Source organism: Trematomus bernacchii, unplaced genomic scaffold (assembly GCF_902827165.1).
Source record: "Trematomus bernacchii unplaced genomic scaffold, fTreBer1.1, whole genome shotgun sequence".
Taxonomy (NCBI): domain Eukaryota; kingdom Metazoa; phylum Chordata; class Actinopteri; order Perciformes; family Nototheniidae; genus Trematomus; species Trematomus bernacchii.
Window position 1 is genome coordinate 467,240 of NW_022987447.1, and position 15,488 is coordinate 482,727.

A 15,488-nucleotide genomic window follows, 5' to 3' on the forward strand; every position below is an offset into this window, starting at 1 on the left:
AAATTGTTTTATTTAAGTATCCCAGTAATGTACACTGTAAAAATAAATACAGGGGATTTTACAGTAAATTACTGGCAGCACAGTTGCCAAGAAGTTACTGTATTTTTACTTTACAGTAGCGATCTTCTATTTTGTTTACAGTATATTATATTACTGTATATTACTGTAATTTTGTATGTTGCTGTAATCTCAAAAACAATATTTTACTGTGATTATACAATACTGGTATTGTGAAATAATACATTACTGTTCTGTATACAGTATAATTTTACAGTAGTGTATGCAATAAAAACAGTATATTACTGCAGTTTTCTCCTTAACCAATTTTAGATCCTTGTCTCATTTGCAATAGGTGCTACATGAAACGATAAACAAAAACTGGGATACAATTTAAATAAAATATGTTTATTGATTTCATTTCAATATTAAGTTCAATATGAAAAACATGGTAAAATAGGACAGTTCATAACAGATATAAATATAACAGTTCATAACTGATATAAATACAACAGTTTATGACAGATTAAAATACAACAGTTTATGACAGATTAAAATACAACAGTTTATGACAGATTAAAATACAACAGACCAATTAAAATACAAAATCACAAGTAGTGAGGTCACAACATCAGATCACAACAGTACATCTTCTGTAATTATGTGAAAGTAAAAGGGTCCCCTGCAAGAGAAGGGGACAAAATGGAAAAGGCAACATATCATTGAAAATGTTTTCTACTTCAAAACTGAAAAATTAAATACTATAGAGATCATACATGTATGAAGCACACATACAAAACATGTGGAATTAAAATACATGTTAGCTTTACATGTCAAAAGTAAAGTGTCAAACCAAATCCTTACCTAACATGATGAGCCTTGGTGTGCCTGGTAGGGTCAGTTGAGCCTCAATTTCATCCTTGGTTGCAGTCCTACACACACACACAATAATATGTTCAAATTAATGTACAATACAATGTAATTTTTGAAAGGCATAAATTATTACATTTTCATTGCACAAGATCATAATGTATAACTCCACTTACATCAGCCAAAAGGAAAATAACCTCTTCTTTTTCCTTGAAATGTGCCATCATGACCAGAATTGCAGAGAGATCTTGGTTGGAGGATTCCTCCTTGATTTGGGTGAGGACATTCTGAATCTCTGTCCTCCATTTGGTTCGCTGACTGTTGAAGCTGTTAAACCATATAATACTGCTACTCAATCTCGAAATAAAATACGAACTTTTAGAGGGAAAAAAACAGCAATAATAACTTTTATAAACCTAAATAATCCGTTAAAGGTCACAGCGGTTCTCTCCTCTTGCTCCTGATATTTTCACCCCGAAATATTGTACAGTAACAACAAAATGATACTGTAACATGACAGCACTATTTACAGTATTGCTGTAATATTACAGTATCATTTTTTAATTGCTGTATACATTTCCCGCCTAAGGATAATATTCCCACAATGCAGCAGTACTATGTACATAGTGCAGCAATACTGTAATGTTACTGTACGGTAACATTACAGTATTGCTGTAATATTACAGTATGGTTTTAAAGTGCTGTATACATTTCCCGCCTAAGGATAATATTCCCACAATGCAGCAGTACTATGTACATAGTGCAGCAATACTGTAATGTTACTGTACGGTAACATTACAGTATTGCTGTAATATTACAGTATGGTTTTAAAGTGCTGTATACATTTCCCGCCTAAGGATAATATTCCCACAATGCAGCATAATGTACAGTATCACACTGTATTACAAATTCAAAGTAAATGACTGTGGGTAATACAGCAATTTACTGCCTAGATTACAGATTTTGTTTACAGTGTATGTTGCATGTTTTAAATGTATTGTATTTACTTGTTTAAAATGAAATGTGTTTTAGATTGACTTTTAAAATCTAACTAACTACAGATGAACAATAGCCTCTTGGCTAACTAACTATTCATATTCTTGACGGGAAGAGCAGTGTAAATAGTGGCCTATATGCATTTGAAAAGCAATATAAATCACAGTTAGTATACAATAGGCTTTAAAAGCACCATCGATAACCATTGCCCTTCTCCAATTCAAACCAAAAGAGAAAATGCAGATATTACACTCTGAAAAGAAAGGGTAGACATATCTGTACTCTTAGTGCCAAGTAGCTAAGCTATTCATTCGCAGAAATGTAAAGTGATCTAACTAAGTTCTATTCATATTCTTGACGGGAAGAGCAGTGTAAATGGGGGGCCTATATGCATTTGAAAAGCAATATAAATCACAGTTAGTATACAATAGGCTTTAAAAGCACCATCGATAACCATTGCCCTTCTCCAATTCAAACCAAGGTATCTTGGGTCAGTCTTGTCTTCCAAAAAAGTTTGTGACAAGATGTGAAGTCAACAGGACTGAGTGTGTACTCAGAGGGGGGTAGGTACTAAATGCCACCCATTTACATGTAGGCAAACAAAGTCAAAAATCAACATACAGTAGGGGGGTGGGGGATGGTGAACGGTATGGTCAATGTTTGTAAACACAATCCCCAGGATGTGTCCTAATCAAACCAAAATAGAAAATGCAGATATTACACTCATAAAAGAAATGGTAGACATATCAGTAGCCTACTCTTAGTTCTGTTAGGTAGCGTGGAAAAAGGTAGGACCCAAATGCAGACTTCAAAAAGGAAAAAGGTCTATAAACAAAAGGCGAGCTTTATTCCAAAGCCGATGAGCACAAAAACAAGGCATGAAAAAACATAGATAGCACAAGGTAGCGAATACAAACAAAACTGACCGTGATTGACATGGAGGGAGACAGGAAAAACCAACAATGAACCGACCAAGCACACAGGGGAAGACAAGACTAAATACAGAGAGGGGTAATCACAAGACAAGACACAGCTGGGGTAAGGGAGGCAGAAACACAAGGGCAACAGGTGAACACAATCAGACAATCAGACACACCAGGGAAACTAACGACAGGAAGGCAAACACAGGAAGAAGGATCAGACTAGACACAAGGAGGAAAACATTTCAAAATAAAAGGTGGAAAATGAAAACAATCCTAAACCGTGACACGTAGCTGTCAATTAGGTCAAAAGACGTGTTCAATGGCATTAAAACGAAAAAAATGCTACAACTGTTGATCCATAGGTTGATAATGTACCTGTGCCTTTGAAAAAATTATTTATAATCCATAATTCCATTTTTTATGTAAAAATCGGAGCGGAAAAGTTAGCTGCTAATGGTAGCCACCAGAGTGTATGCAGCTTCCGGTTTTGGTAACGCGTCACTCTCACTCCTTATTTGTTAACGTTTTGGTGTGTATATAACTTTCCCTCGATTCCATTGGCTCTAGCGGTTATAAAGAGATTTCATTCATCAAAATCGAGCAAGGGGGGCCAGAGATAGGTCAAATCCACCCAAATGACCCCAGAAGTGGGTTTTTTTGGCTAAATCTCTCTAAAAAGGTCAAATTTCACTTGTTTTGCATCAATCTTGATACAGGGTACTTATTATATGTTGTACTTTGGATTCCTAAAGCTTTTAGTCTACTAACCCATCATCCAAGGGTAGTTTTCACTATAAGTAAAAAAGAATTTTTGGACGGACACTATAATTTACAGTTTTTTACTATGTAAAATCTGAATTTTCTTTAAAATAAAAAACATCTATATTGATTCTGACTCTTCTACATCCAACTCACAGGTTTATCATTACTTTGAGAATAAAGATTATTAATTTAACCCTTTTAGAAGGGAAGATATGGTCATTTGTTCTGGGAATGTCATTTTCGAGCCTGAGACCTGAAAAACAGGCTCAGGGCTTAAGAGGTTAAGCAAACTAGTGTGAGTCGTTTGCGGCTGTTACGCCGTATGAAAAGGGCTCACGAAGGCACCGTGAGATAAGAAATTCCGTAACGCTCTACCTCGCTAAAGACATGGTGTCTATTAACACTGTGAGCAACGAAGGGTTTAAAAAACTAATCCGAACGCTGGATAAAAGATATGCGATTCCCTCCCGCACGTACTTTAGTCATGTGGCCATCCCAGAAATGTACACGGAATGTAGGAATAAACTTGAGACGAAGCTGAAAAATGTCGAGTACTATGCAACAACAACCGATCTGTGGTCGAGCAGAACGACCGAGCCGTATCTTAGTCTCACCGTGCACTTCATAAATTACGACTTTGAGTTGAAGAGTCATTGCCTGCAAACGGTATACTTTCCTGCTGAACACACGGGAGAGAATATTGCCCATTGACTAAGAGAGTCCTTGTCCAACTAGGGTCTGAAGGAAGAGGATCAGACGTGCATCACCACTGATAACGGATCCAATGTTGTAAAAGCTGTGGAACTGAATCACTGGACAAGGCTTCAGTGCTTTGGACACAGGCTGCATCTTGCGATTGGTAAGTGTGTCTCCCTCTCCCCCTCTCACCCCTCTCAGTTTCATAATTATTGTTATTACATTTTTTATCTGAAAAATGCAATACTGTACCTTACACAAATAATGTTTTGATTGAACATTGAATTGAATCGACCAATCCATTATTCATAAAGTCTTGCACCTTAAAATTCGCAGATATGGTTTACAGTAAAACTTTAGAAATAGTTTTTCGTGTTGGGAGCAAAAGCCTGCCTGTTTGTATTCTAAATATGTTTAAATTAAGAAAAGGACATTATAATTTAAGAGGGTTATGTGTTTTTAAAGCAATTGACGTAGAGCTGTTGAGGGCTGGACCGGTGACATACAAGCGAAGTTTGGGGGACGATCGGACTGTTTCCATTTGGAACATTGTGTGAGAGACTGTGTGTGAGAGAGTGTGTGTCTGTGTGTTTGTGAGAGAGAGAGAGAGAGAGAGAGAGAGAGAGAGAGATAGTGTGTGTGTGAGAGAGAGAGACTGTGTGAGAGAGACTGTGTGAGAGAGAGAGACTGTGTGAGAGAGAGAGAGACTGTGTCTTTGTGAGAGAGAGAGAGAGAGAGAGAGAGAGAGAGAGAGAGAGAGAGAGAGAGAGAGAGAGAGAGAGAGAGAGAGAGAGAGAGAGAGAGAGAGAGAGAGAGAGAGAGAGCGATAGAGAGAGAGAGAGAATGAGTATGAAATGAACAGTTAGAACTGACTGCTGTCAGTTGGAGTGATGACATCATCGTGTTCCATTACACAGGTGTTTATAGTTGAGCTAACGAGCTCTGTAGAGATCAAAGGTTTGCATTGTTCTGAATGAGATAAACCTCTTACATGTGAACATTTTGTGGAAGAACCATAACAGATATCTGTGAAATTTCAAAACGTGAAGCATGTCAAGGAAGTTGAGTATCTGAAGTGTAATTTTTGTGTACTTTCGGGTTAATAATGTGGCCTTTTTGGCAGTTTAACTAAAGGTGTGCGGCTGCTGCTGTGAGGAAATATCAGCCTGAAATTACAATGGGTTTTAATGGAGACATGTTGAACGTTTTTGTCACTTCATGCCCTCAAGAGGCATTTTGTTTAATTATTTTTGCTTAATTATTTGTCATTTTTCAAGCTACGAGATGTTTTCCTACGTTTGTCATGAACAATTATGTATCAGGAATGTAGGGTTTGGGAATTATGGCAGTTTTAAAAAAAGATATGAAGGCACATTTCAAGATTTCCTACCCTCTAGCTGTGACATCACACACTCTAGTTAATGTTAAAATCTGAAGAAAGCCTCTTTACCAAGGTCTGAACAATGTTTAATATCTCTAAAAGTAAGAATCTGATTTAAAAGTTGTGTTACACGAATAATGTCAGAAAGATGTGTAACATTTTAAAGTTGGAATGAGGTTTCTGAGTGAAAGTATGAATGAACAGTTAACAGTTGAAGTCGCATGAAGATTGTTCAAGTCTGAAGATTTTCTCCATTGACTTCAATGGTTAGAAATATGATGAATTATGGGATGTATCTCTGGAATTATGAAAGTTATGAATGATATAAGTAATAGCCATCGATTCCCGACCGAGCTGAACGTTTTGATGTTTGAACGGAGTTTCTGCGATGTTGAATGCAGGAGGAGAAGAGGTGCAAAATTCCGGCGGAATAATACAAATGTTGTCCGTAGAATAACATATAGTTGGAATGCTGTATCAGCATTCCCACTAAATTACATTTTATCTGTAACGCAGTAGTTTAACTGGTTACTGTTGGTTCAGTAGTATTTACATTACAGTTACTAAGCACAAAATTATCTCGTTACTTGCGTTACTTTTAAGGTCTTCGACTATCTAAGTAATTTCTTTCAGCAATGAGTTACTAAGTAAAGTAAGGGATTACTGCTTTTTTAAGTAACTAGTAATGTGTAACGCATTACTTTGTTTGAGTTACTACCCTTAGACTGACTAAATATCAATGAATCCGTTGATTATAATTATTTGATTACCAAAGCTTGATGGAGAAAGTCAGCTCATTGAGTCTGACAGGCAGGATGTCACAGCATTGGCACTCACATGGGACCTCCCAGGGGTCACTGTGGACAACAGGAAATGGCTTTTCTACAGAATGCTGCAGATGGCGGTAAATACACACACACACACACACACACACACACACACACACACACACACACACATTACAACTGTTCTTCTACTACACTGGCATTCTTCAGAGAGTCTGTCCAACAGTTTGGATACCCACTCAGGTACAAATATCTGTCTAAAGTGGAGGTGAGGTAACAGTAGCACCACCTGGTGGCAGAATGCTACATTTAAAGTGACAGATGGTGAACCAAATGCCGTAATCACACAGAACAGGTTACTGATTGAGGTTATGGGGAACTGTATGTCGTATTGTCGAATATTCACCTAACCTGTTATCTTGTGTGTCAGCAATATTAATCTATCCTTCCTCTAACAAAATCAAATGGGTGGTTTTTGTAATACCTGCTTTTTAGAATGCTTTTACATGAAATACAAACTTGTACATTTCATGAAGATTACTTTTCTTTAGTCTCACAGGCAGGTTGCAGTGTAACATCAGAGGAGACTTGGCCAATTGTACATTCTCAAACTGCACCACATAGAACTAACTAAACAATGCAGAGATTATTTTTATATCATTTTATTCAATAACCGTAAGAAATTAAACAGTATGAAGTGATTTGTAAATAGGAATACAGATTTGACTTAATGTTTTCATAAATATGTTTTTCTCCCAGTTTGTCATGGGACTTATTTTTACCTTCTCAAAGAACCGGAATCGAGAACCGAAAATAACCGGAATCGAAAAGCAGAACCGGAATCATTAAAATCCAAACTATACCCAACCCTATGTGTGGTGCAGTAAAATCCAGAGATGGAGTACTCGAGTCCTGGACTCGGACTCGAGTCGGACTCGAGTGCCGATTTTCGGGACTCGTGACTCGACTCGGACTCGCGCACTGATTGACGCGACTCGGACTTGGACTCGTGAATTCTCGCACACGATGACTTGGACTCGGACTCGGACTCGTGAATTATCGCGTACGCTGACTTGGACTCGGACTCGTGCATTTTTCCCCCCACGATGACTCGGACTCGACTTGTACATTGACGCTCCGACTTGGACTCGGACTCGGACTCGAGCAAGTTTTCTATGGAGTCTGATGTCCTCTATCCTGGCGTGTGCACCGGCTGCGAGGCGAGTTCACGTACTGGGCCCCGTTATTCCAGTCTAAAGATGTCTAGAGACACACCCCGCATCGTGCTGTATGCTTTCACACATTCTGCTTCGACATTGGAAAAGAGCAGCGCAAAATGCTCTATGTGGAAACAATATTGAAGAGAAGGCTCCGTAACACATTACTCTAAACATCGAGTTCAGACATATAGGCTATCTATCACTATCATCAGAGTAACGTGATCTAATCAATAAATAAAGATTCAGCCGATAACACGAAAGCACACGGCTACTTAACATGCAGAATGACGTCATTTTGCATGCTAAGTAGCCATGTGCTTTCTGGGGCTAAATCTTTATCAGTAAACCGATTTAACCGGTAAAAGTTCCTTCAAAATAAGAGTCCCGATCTTATTACTATCAAAATAAAAGTGCAAAACGAAAACTTTACCATAGGAAAATATTGGCATACAAATATAATCACTTCTCTAAAAGGTAACTCATTTTAAACATAGTTTATTTATATATAATAATAATAATAATATTAATATTAGTAATAAGCTTTATATTTGTATAGCACCTATTACAAGAATTGTAGCCAAACTCGCTTCACAGCAGTTCAATAGACAGATTAGTATAACATGACAGGATAAAAGCAATGTAGAGGAGCAGCTACATTTCAACACATATATCCACGAAGATTAATACATGAAGACTTGTGACTCGGACTTGACTTGGACTCTTCTTAGGTGACTCGGACTTGGACTCGGACTCGAACACAGGTAATGATGACTCGGACTCGGACTCGACTCGGACACTCCTTGGGTGACTCGGACTTGGACTCGGACTCGAACACAGGTAATGATGACTCGGACTCGGACTCGACTCGGACACTCCTTGGGTGACTCGGACTTGGACTCGGACTCGACTACGACTCTCCCTTGGTGACTCGGACTTGGACTCGGACTAGAAGAGTGGTGACTCGAGAGTGACTTGGACTCGTGAATTGGTGACTTGACTACAACACTGGTAAAATCTTACCGCTCACTTACGTTAGCGGTGTCGTAAAAAACGTGGGAAAATGTAAAATACGTTGGCGAAGAAGAAGATTCCAGTGGCCCCAATTTTTGTCCATTCTGGACAAGTGAAAAATGTATTCGGACAAGTAAATTGCCAAACTCACTTGTCCATGGACAAGTACTCTCTAAAAACCTTTTTCTCACACTGAATATATTATGATTATGGTTTTGATTTTTATTGACAGAATGTTCACATGAAATGCAAACTTGTACATTTCATGAAGATTACTTTTCTTTAGAGTGCGAGCAGACCATGATGTGGAGAATTTTGGGGTGGCGGAGCTCATGCTGACTGTGCGTGGGCCTAACAGTGGCAGCTTCATTTCAGGCAAAAGTGTGCACAATCAACGGTATGGCATGTCTTTAGATTTTTTTTTTTTTAAACTTTCTTTTATTGATTACACACAAACAAATATTACATTTCAGAGAGAACAGTGCCTGTACGGAGACGATCTACATAGTTATCAAATATTGCTTGGTTTTTTATGACTCATTTGTTATGAACCTTAACAATTTTTCCCAGCCCTTAAGAAATTTGTCTTCCATTACTTTCAACTTGTATGTGATTTTCTCCATTATTAGGATATCACCAATAATATTAACCCATTGTCCGTAGCTTGGTGTTTCCGCCTTTAGCCAGTTTTTAGTGATAGCCTTCTTTCTAGCAGCTAGGAGGATCTTGATCAGGTATTGATCTCCGACATGTACAGATCCTTCCATATGTCCCAGGTATAATATCAAACAGGTTTGAGGGATTCTATAGCCTAATACCTTGCATATAACAGAGTGTACACAGTCCCAGAAAGGTTGCATTTTACTGCAGCTCCAAAACACATGTGTATGTTGAGGTTCCTGATGTTTACAAAGTCTCCAGCATGATTGTTGAGTGTTTGTTTGTTTACTAGTGATTTTGGGTGTGTAAAATAAATGAATTTGGTTTTTCCACAGAAATTCTCTCCATCCGTGTGACTGTGTAGTGGTCTGGTGCATTTTCCACATATCATACCACATCTCATCTGAGATCCTTTCGTTTAGTTCTTTTTCCCATTTAGTTTTTACATAGAGTTTTGAATCTTTTTTGGCTTCCATCAAGCACGAATACAGGGTTGACACAACTTTGGGAACATCATCATGGTAAGCTCGTGCAATAATCTTTACAATAGGTTGTATGTCATCTTCATTTTTCTTAACCTTTTTTGTATAGTAGTCCCTCATTTGCATATATCTGAATAAGTCTTTGTTCTCTAGGTCAAAGAGGTTTTTCAGGTCTTGAAAGCTTCTCATGTCTCCCTTCTGGATAACCGTGCATATGGCTGTTAAACCCTTTTCTGTCCATTGCTTTAATCTACAGTCATAGCTTCCTGGTTTGAATCCTTTGTCCTAGGCTATCCAGTCTAATAGTCCAAGTTCCCTTCCCAATTTCAATTGTTTAATAATAGAATACCATTTTTCTAGTGTAAATGTTGTTATTGGGTCTAGGTCTCCCTTTTCTTTAATATGGGGAGGTATTTCTCTTTGCCCTATGAGTGGTTGAATTGGGGACTCATATGTAAGTATTTCGATGTCTTTCCAGCGGGCTATATAATCGGAGTTGCACCAGTAAATGAGAGGACGTAGTTGTGCTGCATGATAATATTCCTTTAAGTTTGGAAGTGCCAGTTCCCCTTTTTCTTTAGGCAATTGCAGTGTGGTATATCTTATCCTAGGTCTTTTACCCCCTCATATGAATCTTGATATAAGCTTATCCCAGCTTTGGAACTGAATCTGCGGTATATTTTTCGGCAAGGATTGAAATAAATACAACAAACGTGGTCAAATATTCATTTTCACTGTATTTATCCTGTCAATAAAACTCATCGGGTAAGTTGACAATTTTTCGAAATCTTTCCTTATATCTTTGTCAATACATTCATAGTTGCTTTGGTACAGCTTTGCTACATTTTTGGTTATGTTTATTCCTAAGTATTTAATTGATTTAGCTTCCCAGTTTAAATTTAATTCTTTTAGTTTTTGATTTGGAGCGCAGTTAAACATAAGGATTTGAGTTTTAGATATGTATGTTAAATCTGTCTGTTAGTGAGCCATTCACTTTAACTCGAGCTGTTGGTTTGCTATAAATAGACTTGATGCATTTAATAGTTTTACTACTGAATCCAAATTTCTCTAATTCCCAATTGACCCTGTCAAAAGCTTTTTCCGCATCGAGACTAATCAGTGCTGCTGGTATTTTATTTTTTTGTATTCTATGTATGATGTGTCACGTTCTTCTGATATTATCTTGTGTCTGTCTACCTGAAACAAAGCCTGTTTGGTCCTCATCTATGAGGTCTGGTACTATTGTTTGTAGCCTGTTTGATAGTATCGTAGTGTAGAGCTTGTAATCAACATTAAGAATTGAGATTGGTCTATAATTTTGGCAAAATTCTTTATCAAATCAAATCAAATCAAATCAGGTTTTATTTATAAAGCACATTTTAAAAGCGATTTTTGGTCGAGGCAAAGTGCTGTACATGTAATAAAAAACACATTACTATAAAACACAATAAACGACAATAAATTACAACAGATATAACTTAAAAAAAAAAAAAAATAAGAATAAAACACACGGAAAAGTCAGGAGTCATGCTCCGCTCTAATTAGAAAGCCAGAGAGAAGAAGTGTGTTTTTAATGTGGATTTAAAAACCCCTACGGTCTGGGCCGACCTCACATGGAGGGGCAAAGTGTTCCAGAGCCTAGGGCCAGCTGCTGCGAAGGCTCGGTGCCCTCGGGTTTTGAGCCTGGTCTTGGGCACTACCAGCAGCAGCTGGTCAGCAGACCTTAAAGCTCTGGCTGGGGTGTAGCGCTGGAGCAGTTCAGTTATATAGGCCGGAGCCAGCCCATTTAGGGCTTTAAAAACAAATAAAAGGACTTTAAAATCAATTCTGAACCGAACTGGAAGCCAGTGTAATGAGGCCAGAATAGGGGTGATGTGGTCGCGCTTTTTGTGACCAGTCAGCAAACGTGCAGCCGCGTTTTGGACTAGCTGTAAGCGTTTGATTGAGGCCTGGTCCATACCCACATACAGAGCGTTACAATAGTCCAGTCTCGAGGTTCTTTTAGTGGTTTGGGGATAACTAATAATTGCTTCTTTCCATGAGGGGAGAGTATCCTCTTTTGACATGATCCAATTAAAGGCACCTAGTAGCAGTGGAGACAGTTCTTTTTCTAGTTTTTTATACCACTCAGATGGGAATCCATCACTACCTGGAGCTTTGTTTGTTTTCAGTTTTCCGATTGCCTTATGGATTTCAGCCACTCCAATTTGACAGTCCTGTATTTTATCCCTATTTTCCTTCTGCATAAAAAAGTAATCAATCCGTGAGTATACTGAGTGTACTGCTGAGTAATAGCTGAAATCTTTTTTTTTTGGATTAAGGTCCCTCCATACATCAAATAATCCCATTTCTTCCCAAGTGTTTTTCACCAGCTTTGTAATAGGTTTTTTAATTCTCTTACAGTTTGTTGTGTCCAGATCATAATCCATTATCAAATTGAGATCTCCCCCACTTATACATATTCCCTCTGTTTCTACTGCAATCAGATCAAGCAAGGCCCCAAAGAAATACTTATCACTCTCAGGTGGTGCATATATGTTCACCAATGTTACTTTAGTTTTGTCAATTGTCCCTTTCACAATAATATATCGTCCCTCTCTATCTTTTATTTCTTTTTGGTACTCAAATTTGACTGCATTAGAAATTAAAATTGCTACTCCTCTTCTACGTGCGTTAGAGTGGGAGCTGTAAAAGGTGTTTTTGAATCCAAATTGTTTTAATTGTTCATGTTCCGTCTGTGAAAGGTGGGTTTCTTGTAGGAAAGTAATCTGTGACTTTTCTTTTTTGATTTTCGTTCTAATTTTTGCTCTTTTTATCGGGTTTCCCAAACCATTATCGTTAAGGGACATAAACTTAATTCCGTCTTGTTTGTTAGTCATAGGTTGATTTTGGTTCAGTCATTTTGTAGTGTCTCCCACTCAGGTTAACAGTGATATAACTATAGGGTGAACCTCTTACATGTGAACGTTTTGTGGAAGAACCATAACAGATATCTGTGAAATTTCAAAACGTGAAGCATGTCAAGGAAGTTGAGTATCTGAAGTGTAATTTGTGTGTACTTTCGGGTTAATAATGTGGCCTTTTTGGCAGTTTAACTAAAGGTGTGCGGCTGCTACCGTGAGGAAATATCAGCCTGAAATTACAATGGGCTTTAATGGAGGCATGTTGAAAGTTTTTGTCACTTCATGCCCTCAAGAGGCATTTTGTTTAATTATTTTGCTTAATTATTTGTCATTTTTCAAGCTACGAGATGTTTTCCTACGTTTGTCATGAAAAATTATGTCTCAGGAATGTAGGGTTTGGGAATTATGGCAGTTTTTAAAAGAAATATGAAGGCAAATTTCAAGATTTCCTCCACTCTACACTGTAAAAAAAGTCCGTGAAATGAACAGGGAAAAGCTGTAAAATCACAACATCAAAAAACTGTAAATAGAGAAACAATGAAGCAGTGTTTAATTTACAGTAATATTTCGTAAAGTACTGAACCAAACAAAACTGTTAAATTCACATTAAGAATATGTTAACATAATTATATTTCATTGTATAATTTACAGATTACTGTGGTTTGAACACAGAAAAACTGTAATACATAAAACAATACAATACAGTTAAAATTACAACATGACAGTGTTAAAATCATGTTTTTTTATATTTTTTCATTCTTGAATATACTATAATATACTTACTTCTTATTTCTATTTGTTTAATACATGTTTATTTTTGAAATTGGAAATAACCCAGTACTGAGATATTCTTGGAAATTAAATGAGAATACATAAAACAGCTGGCGTTTGGATTCTGCGGCTGACCGGCTATTTGGAGTGGAATGCAGCCCACGGCAGACAGCCCAAACAGTAATCGAACGCCTCCGAAGGAAACGGCCGCTGAACTGAGACACGCCTACTGAGCAGTAGAGTTTGTTTCTGTTATTTCATTTTGGACTATTTAATTATCGCGGGAGCTGCCACTTTTTGCAGGTTAACGGTTACGGCTCAGTGCGCGCCAAGTCTGTCTCTCAAGTCTGCCTTCCACGGACCACGGAGCTGTGTGCACATGAGCGGAGGATCACATCTGTAGCACTGGTAAGCTAACCGTTTATTTTCTTCAAACTTCAATTATAACACGGTGTGTTGTCAGGACAATACTAACTTCTGTTTGTGATTGAGTGCATTTTGCAGCAAAACGTTTATGTTCTGCATTGCATAAGTGTTTTTTCAAATGTGTTGGCGCGAACTGCAAGCAAACAGGTGTGTTGTCAGGACAATGCTAGCTTCTGTTTGTGATTGAGTGCATTTTGCAGTCATAGTTATAACTTCTACTGACGGGGAGTTAATTTAAATAGTCTGGTAACGTTATTGAAGTATCATGCTAAAAGCTGAACTCTTTATTTTCGTTTAATTCATGCTGTTGTGAAGTGGGGGGTTTGAAGCTACATCTGAGGGGGTTCAAAGTTAACTGGCAGTCTACTTTTTTCTGTTCTTTCTGCCACTTCTTTCTCTCTTTTCTGCCTAATTTGAGACGTTTATGTTGCACAATGTTTTTTGTTACTGTAAGCTCGTAAAGGGCTAGTTTGGATGCTTATGGATACTTATCCATAGTCAGTGTATTACTTGCATGTCTTTGGAGGAACAGGCAGGAGTACGGGTACGTATGTAAAGCTGTGGATGGGTGCAGCAGCGAAACGTATTTTAGCCACCTAAAAATTCAGTTTACGTGTACGCTATATTTATAATATTGTCACAAATGTACCCTGCTGCTTCAGTCCCTATCAGAAACAGACTGTATAGCTGTCTGACAGCAAGGTAGAGCTTTGAAAATATTCTTTAATATAGCATACACTAAGAGTAATATTGTTTTAGTTTTTTTGGTGGCTTAACTATGTCCACAGCAGTGCATTGCTTAGCTGTCTGCTGGTTCTCCTCTCTGTTTCTCCAAACTGTAGCTCCTACAACCCCCCTTCAAACAATATGAACTATCCCCTAAAAGCAAGTCAAATTGACATTACATTTATCTCCCCTTAACCTGCAAATACACATACATACATTTTTGTATTGATGGTGAGCAATTTAACAGACCTTAAAATGTGTGCTAAAATTGTTTTGTGAAATATTTCAGGAAGACAAGTCTTGTTTTAATTTAGTTTGAATTGTGTTTTTCTTCTTTTTTAGGACGATCATGCTATTCTTCAAGGCGATTCATGCTGAGTGTGGATCGAAACATAGTACAGGACAACATCCCCTCCTTGGTTTCTGCCCTGTCCATGATGTTTGGGAGCTATTATTGCTTCAACATCGCCTACCTGTCAGAGCTGGCATCCACCCTGGAGTTTGTCCAGAGGTATGTGTTTTTTGGGATTGGCTTTATCCAACAATTTATTTTATTAAACTGCAACAAATCTAAAGCAGCTGCTTCAGTGAATTGGGGGTTAAGATAATTGTCATTTTGGCTTCAAAATAATAAGATTGATGTGAAGTTTTTTTGTTGTTAGGCAAGCTATTTTATTATTAATTCTGTTGTTTGTTTGTATTTTTATTTTAAGGTGTTTTTTCTCCATCAACCCAGAGAAGGGCACCAAAGTGGAGAAGACACGTGCATCCCGTCTTCAGGTGAACCCGAGAGTCCTCACCTTGATACAGGAACTTTCGGACCATGAGTGGCGTGATGTCTGAATATGGACAGTAAGATCAATGGCATGTGGCGATGTG

At 37.8% G+C, this 15,488-nt stretch overlaps 1 long non-coding RNA gene across 1 annotated transcript; it reads right to left on the reverse strand.

Moving 5' to 3' along the window:
* Nucleotides 1-548: 548 nt before the first annotated feature.
* LOC117492623 lies at nt 549-2,858 on the reverse strand. Its single transcript, XR_004556872.1, has 4 exons — nt 2,790-2,858; nt 1,044-1,194; nt 862-929; nt 549-679 (listed from the first exon to the last, which is right to left on the reverse strand). It is a non-coding gene; the product is annotated as an uncharacterized LOC117492623 (long non-coding RNA).
* Nucleotides 2,859-15,488: the final 12,630 nt, after the last annotated feature.